Below are 7,762 nucleotides of genomic sequence, written 5' to 3'. Positions count from 1 at the left end.
TGAAAAGTCTAGCCTGAGACAACATGCCAAATGTCAAATTTGCCTCCATCTTCGTTAGACACAACGTGTTGGTTGGAAAAAAAGAAGTTCAGATTGAGGGAGGTGACAAGTGAAATCTATCGAATAAAAGAACTACGGGCTCGACATTACAAGCGGTTTCCAGTATTAATGCCGATTTTAGCCGGAGCTATGTTCGCTACCGTCTGCAGTTCGGTGTCCTTGAGCACCAAATACAGCCTGATTTCCTCATGTGAGTCAGATCTGAAAGCACCTGGTGTCTGAAGCACTTTGGAGAAAAGGAGGCCTTGGTTTGTGGAAAATGAATGAAATCTCGCAGGGCGAGAGCCGGGTGGAAGTAATGAAAAGAGGATTTCTGCCGATGGAAGCTTGTTCTCATCAAATACTCGGAGATTGGTGGATTTCTGTAGTTATTGAAAGTTTGCGTCCATCGTTGCACAACCACTTTCTTTAAGGGCTGCAGATAAGATAATATGTTTTTTACTGAATGCACTGCCCGAAGGACCCATCTGTTTAATGCAAATGTGATTATGTTCATGATCTAAATACTGTGGCACAATGTGCAAAAAACATAGAAATGGTAATAACAATACATGCATGAGTGTGTGCCCCATTTTTGCTTGTTTTTAAGATTTTATCTTCAAGACGAGGTTGCCATGATCACAGGAATCTCGTAATCAATTAAGATTAATGTTGCATGCCACCTTCAGATCAGAAAACATGGAGAAGGTCATCTGGAAAGAATACAGAGGGTCAGAGGTAATGATGCTCTTGACAATCTGTGAGCTCTAGGGTCCCATTCCCAGTCTGTGTGTGTATGATTAGGTCGATAACTATGGTGGCTTTGACCTGCATGTTCAGGAAGCACTGAGGATTAGCCAGAGCCGTTCTCCATACACTCCTCCACACATCCGTCCATCCGCCTACAGACGCAGTGCTCATCCTCGTCTAAGAACGGATAAGTCATCTGTTCATCTGGAGCTCTTCAGATCAGGGGGTCTTCTGATCCTACAATTGGGTTGGGTCTTAATGCAAACACTTAAACAAGCCTCCTGCATTTTCTCAGAATTCTTATCTGTTCTACAAAGGCCTTAGATGGACATGGTTTGGTTGGCCTTGGAGATCATTATGGTTCATTTTTTTTTTTTTTGCTTTCCATGAGATTTCCCAGGATGCGCCGTGTCGGTGTCTGTAGATTTAAATGCTAATAAGGAGGAAGCCATGATGGTCGGTGGAGATAATGTTTTAGGGGACAGCAGGTAACCTTTGCCCTTATGACGTTATAAGGGGACAAATTTCAGATCCGACCGTCTGAGCTGCCGCTCTCTGAACGGTGAAGCCGAATAGCCAAAGCGCTCTTTACGCCTATCGCCATTTCTAACCCCTGCAGGACCATGGACAGGCTAGGGGAACTCCTCGTATTAATGTTAAATATTCTCACAAAGTGAAATTTTTATGTCACAGTATGTTAAGTATGTTAAGTTGACACAACAGTTAAATGTTTTTTTTCCAATTGTTGGTTGAAAAAACACATATCTGGCAACACTGCTACTAAGCCACCTCGATAACTGTCGAGAAATTCAACTCTCTATATTATATGGCAGTGAAAATGACAGGTTTACCCAGTTCGGACATTAAATAAGTGTCTTTCTTTGGGACATAACGGTTGAAAGTGGTCACCATGAAGAAGGAAGTTGCCCTGTGATGGCAGATGTGTCCCGATCCTTCTTTGGAACTACTTAAATACAGTCTTATCTCTGCACTAAGCTAGTGCATCCTGCTGGAGCATTCCTCACTGGTTCCGTGCATATGAATATGAATGCACGTCACAAACACAGCTGGCAGTGTGCGTTGCTTTTTAATTAAGGGCCGTGAGAAGGATTCACCCGCCGCCGGAATCGGAGTCTACAGGGATTGCTCAGCAAACATCAGCCTGCACGGCCAGAATCGGGGACAGGCCCGAGTTAACTGTAGAGCTCCCTTTTTATTTTCTGTCTTGCTCTCATTTAGCGCATTGCAGATGCTCCAGTTTATCCTCTGATGTTTAATTACAGCACCAAAAGCTCCTAAAAACCGGAGAGGGGAAAAGAGTGAGTGGAAAAGGGGGCCGGAAGCGAACAGCCAGATGAAGCCTTATCCCTCTCTAGCGCTCTAATCACATGTCCAGCCGCCGTCCGGGATCATTACATGCCTAAAAGGACACAACTGACCGTGGGACATGCAACAGCGTTTCTGTATGTCCTGTATTTACCATACAGTGATAGATACAGAAGTGGTAGTAGCCCATGTTTACTTGAGGCTTTGGCTAGTCTATTAAAATTTAAAACACATAGAATTCACATGTACATAAGAATTCACAGCCTTTGGCACAATTACAGCCTCAAGTCTTTTTGAATATGATGCCACAAGCTTGGCACCCCAAGCCAGTGTGGCCCATTCCTCTTTGCAGCACCTCTCAAGCTCCATCAGGTTGGATGGAAAGCGCCGGTTTTCATCCAGGATGTCTCTGTATGTTGCTGCAGTCATCTTTCCCTGACTAGTCTCCCAGTTCCTGCAGCTGATAAACATCCCAGAGCATGATGCTGCCGCCACCATGCTTCACTTACATTTACAGCATTTATCAGATGCCCTTATCCAGAGTGACTTACAATCAGTGGTTACAGGCACAGCCCCCCCCCTGGACAGTCCTTCCCCCCAGGGTAAAGTGTCTTGCTCAGGGACACAATGGTAGTTAGTGGGATTGGAACCTGGGTCTTCTGGTTCATAGGCGAGTGTGTTACCCACTAGGCTACTACCACCCAGCTTCACTGCAGGGATGCTCTTGTCCTGGTGATGACCAGTGCCTTCAAACGTGACACCTGCCATTCAAACCAAAGACTTCAATCTTTGTCTCATCAGACCAGAGAAAATTTAGTTTCTCCTGGTCTGAGAGTCCTTCAGGTGCATTTTGGTAAACTCCAGGCTGGGTTGCCATGTGCCTTTTACTAAGGAGTGTCTTCCATCTGGCCATTTTACCATACAGGCCTGATTGGTGGACTGCTGCACAGATGGTTGCCCTTCAAGAAGGTTCTCCTCTGTCCATAGAGGACCTCTGGAGCTCTGACAGAGAGACTATTGGGTTCTTGGTCACCTTCCTGACTAAGGCCCTTCTTTCCCTGATCGCTCAGTTTAGGTGGCCAGCCTGCTTCATGAAGAGTCTTGGTGGTTTTGAACTTCTTCCACTTTCGGATAATGGAGGCCACTCTACCTTCCAAGCTGCAGATCTTTTTCTGTAATCTCCCCCAGACTGTGGACTAGAGACAGTCCTGTCTGTGAGCTCTACAGACAATTTCTTTACCTTCGTGCTTGGTTTGTGCTCTGACATGAATGGTCACCTTATATAGACGAGTGTGTGCCTTTCCAAATCAGGTCCAAAAAATTAATTTAATCCATTTTGGAACAAGGTATTGGTGGCCTAGCGGTTAAGGAAGCGGCCCCGTAATCAGAAGGTTGCTGGTTCGAATCCCGATCCGCCAAGGTGTCACTGAGGTGCCACTGAGCAACGCACCGTCCCCCCACACTGCTCCCCGGGCGCCTGTCATGGCCGCCTACTGCTAACTCAGGGTGATGGGTTAAATGCAGAGGACAAATTTCACTGTGTGCACTGTGTGATGTGCTGCTGTGTATCACAAGTGACAATCACTTCACTTTATTTTTTAAATGTGGAAAAAGTGATGCGCTGTAAATAGTTTCTGGAAGCACCGTATGAGGCGTGGATTAGTAGTTATGTAATGTTTACATCTCTCGTCTCCAAGATCAAGGCATATCCATGGATTTGCAGAAAGCCGCCGGGGTGGGGAAGTTGATCCATCTGTTTCTCACAACTTCATACGTGCTCCTTCATGTCTGGGTCTGAATGATTTAGCGGGAAAATGATGGAGACGAGGGCAACCAGATGGAAGAACATCACAGTTATGGTCAGCAAGACTTTGACTCCATCTAGTGGTCCATCTCAGCGCATATTACAGTCTCTATGGATGCAGATTGCTGTTCAAAGGCTCACTTTTTTATCAAAAACAATGGCTTTGTCCAACATCGATTTGATGTTTTGATGTGTGAGTTTTTTCCATTTTTATTTGTCATGTACACAGTCATACACGGTACAATATGCAGTGAAATGCTTTTGTGACTGCTGTAGACCTCAATATTGCAAATATTGCAAGTATTCCAAGTGGAACCAATATGCAGATATTGCAAACATAACCAAATATTCCTATTTTATGTTTTTAAACATAAAATACTTGTAACATATAGGGTGAAGTTGTGAAAATGTGTAAAGTAAAGTGAAAAATCCTGGGGGGGATAGAATGGTTGAAGAAGCTCCTCCTTATCCTCTCTGTGTTGGACTTTACTTTACTTTACTTTACTTTAATTTACTTTACTTAGCAGACGCTTTTATCCATAGCGACTTACATGAGGACGACACCAGCAATTCCCATTTGGTTTCTATAGATTTTGAGTTACAAAACTAAGAGCACTGATAAGGCCTAACTTTTCAGAAAAAGAACATGCTAGGGAATTGTTAAATGCTAGACAAAAAAAAAATATATATATATATTTTGTACAGTGTGTGTGCATGTGCGTGTGTAAGTGTTAGACTCGTCTGAAATGCTTTTTGAACAAGTGGGTGTTCAGCTCCTTTTAAAGGCGGTGGTAGTCTCGGCTAGTCCAATGGAGCAGGACAAGTTGTCCCACCAGCCAGGGACAACGAAGGAGAATACAGTCGATTGGGACTTCCCTGATCACAGCGGAGAGAACAGTCCATCGTTGGGGTGGCTGAGGTCCATCACTATCTTCCTGGCCCTGGTCCGGCCCTGCTTGCTGTAGATGGATTGAAGGTCAGGGAGCTTGGTACAGATGATGTGTTCAGCTGATCGAACCACCCTCTGTAGGGCTCGCCTGTCCTAGTGGGTAACAGCCTAGTGGGCAACACTCGCCTATGAACCAGAAGACCCAGGTTCAAATCCCACTTACTACCATTGTGTCCCAGAGCAAGACACTAAACCCTGAGTGTCTCCAGGGGGGGACTGTCCCTGTAACTACTGATTGTAAATCGCTCTGGATAAATGCTGTAATGCTCATCTGATAAATGCTGTAAATGTAAATGTAATGTAAATTAACCAGGTTGCGATGTTTCCCGTCAGGATGCTCTCTACGGTGCAGGAGTTACTGAGATCTTGCCGATATGACGCAGAGTTTTAATGGATTCATGAATATTTTGTTTTTCATCTACTACTGTATTCACGATATAACTGTTTTGGGTGATCGGTGTATCGTATAACCGAATCGTATAATATAAGCAAACTTTGTTAGATGATATACAAGGTCTACGCATTTGAAAAGACCGTAAATACCTATTTTAACGCAGCACAGGTAAAATACGCAGAAGCTGAGATGAAAAAAGATGCCATGAAACCGAGCTCTTCAGTCGCCACAACTCGGTTTCTCTCGGTTAACGGTATTCTGGAGAGAGCGGAAGTGACGTCGTCAGTGAAGGCCCGCCTTGATGAGCGGTCTGACAGGGCGCAAAACGATTCGCAAGTCAGGTATTTGCTGTTCTTTATTTAGTATTTAAAACTTTTGAAATTAATACAGGATTGCATCAGCACTTTGGACATTTGAATTGCCATTTGCAAAATGTAATGTCAAATTACATGCTTGGATACCAAATACTTTAGTAAAGTACAGAGACACAGAAAAAAAAAAACTAGTTAAGTACAGTAACGAGTTACGTTTACTTCGACATTATCTCGGGTCGTAGCGATGACCGGATAGGGGCGTCTGGTAAATGGTGTGACGTCACGAGCAAACGACCGACGCGGCTGCTAATTAATTAACGAGGCGACGCGCGTCGCTCCTGGAGCGCAATCACGGGGGCAGGGACCGGAAACGGCGGCGGCGGCGGCGGCGACGGCTCCGGCTCCCCGACTGGAGGACGTTAAGGCGGGAGCGGAGACGCAGGGCGCGGTCTGTCCTCCTCTCGCGCCAGCTTCTTCTTCTTATTATTATTAATATTATTATTATTAATAACAACAATTCTACTGATCGAATCCGGACGAGGTGAGTGTTGCGGGTAAAGTTCGGGCTCGTTTTCCACCTTTACTCTTACCAACTGCAATTGTGGGGCTTAAAACCTCGTTTTCGGTGCTAAAAGTTGCTCCGGTTCGGTTTAAATTGGCGCTCCAGCCGTTTCCAGTTAAAACGAGTGACGCACGCACGCTGGTTCCGAGGTCCTGGCCAGTCAGCACCCAGCTTTAGTCACACGTCGCTCTCTGTTTGAATCCGTCTTGGGATCTAATGAGTATGAACTTTTAATGTTCTTTGTTCTCGATCTGATCCACGAGGACTCCAGGTTTTACCCAGGCTCTCAGGATGGGAGCGAAGTTGACCAGAAGGAAGAGCGAGCCTGCTGTGGGCGACGCCCAAAGCGAGGAGGCGCCCGAATCCGCCGTGCAGGGGATTCTGGAGGGCGTCAAGCAGGCCGTGGAGGAGAAGGTTGCCACGGCAGTGGAGCAGATCCCCGCCGCTCTGGAGCCGGCTGTCAAGGATGCGATCAGGGCGGCGTCCGATGGGGCGGTGGAGGCCGTGGGCTCGATGATGTCGGCCCTGAAGGTGAGCGAGGAACCTGCAAACCCCCCTGAGCCAAAAGCAGAAGAGCGGTCCGAGGAGGACCCGAAAGAGCCCACGGTGAAGGACGTCACCCCGGACGCCTCAGAAACCCTGCCTCCGGCCACGGCTGACCACGACGACCGCGAGGCGGAGGACGTGGTGCCCACGCATGTTGCCATGGCAGCAGAGGCGAAGAAGGCGGATGAAGTTGCGGCGAGCGTGGAGAACCCTCCGGAATCGGACCTGGAGCAAGGGCCGGAACCTGGGGTCAGCACGTCCACGGAACTTATCTGAGCGGCTCTGAAGGGACTGCTGGGGGGGACGAAATGTCCTGCACTGCCCCACTATTAAGGGGAATTGTCACTGCGACCCTGCCGAGGCACCGAGTCAAGAACCTGCGGGGGATTCTGCGTCACACAGAAGGGAGGGAGGGTTTTTTTTTTTTTTTTCTATAATTTTGGATGTGTCTTTGAGCCAAATTGATAAAGTTTGGGGGTGTAGGGGTCTCCTGAACCGTTCAGGCGCGCCACTCCGGTGCTCTCTAGCCATTTTTTTACCTGCATTTCTCCATTAAAGTATGTTGCTTTATCCCAGAGTCTGTAGTTCCTTTTTCTTTCCCTCCATCCAGTTTCTACAGAAGGCCAAGTGGGAGATTTCCAACACACACACAGTTCCCTTCAGACTGAGGGACTGCAGGGATGGTGGGGGCAGCATTTTTTCCACAAGGAGGAGGTCTTTGAGGAAATGGATGGTCCGATGCCTGCATTTCGTATAAATAAATCACCGTGTGCGAGACTTTCTGCCCTCCGTGTCTAGTCCAGGCCACAGTCTGTTCCCTCTGGAAAAACGCGCACATTAAATACTTTACTTTTGCAGACGCTTTTATCCAAAGCGACTTACAGGAGGAAGACACCAGCAATTCTCGTTCGATTTCTGTAGATTTTGAGTTAACAAAAACTTAAAGCCCTGATAAGGCCGAACTCGGGGATGCTCGGGGATTAAGTGCTAGATGCAGTGTGAGCGTGTGTAAGTGTTAGATTTGTCTGAAATGCTTTTTTGAATAAAAGGGTTTTCAACTGCTTCTTAAAGGCGGACA

This window comes from Denticeps clupeoides, chromosome 17, assembly GCF_900700375.1.
Source record: "Denticeps clupeoides chromosome 17, fDenClu1.1, whole genome shotgun sequence".
NCBI lineage: Eukaryota > Metazoa > Chordata > Actinopteri > Clupeiformes > Denticipitidae > Denticeps > Denticeps clupeoides.
Note: the sequence above shows the minus strand (reverse complement) of the source record.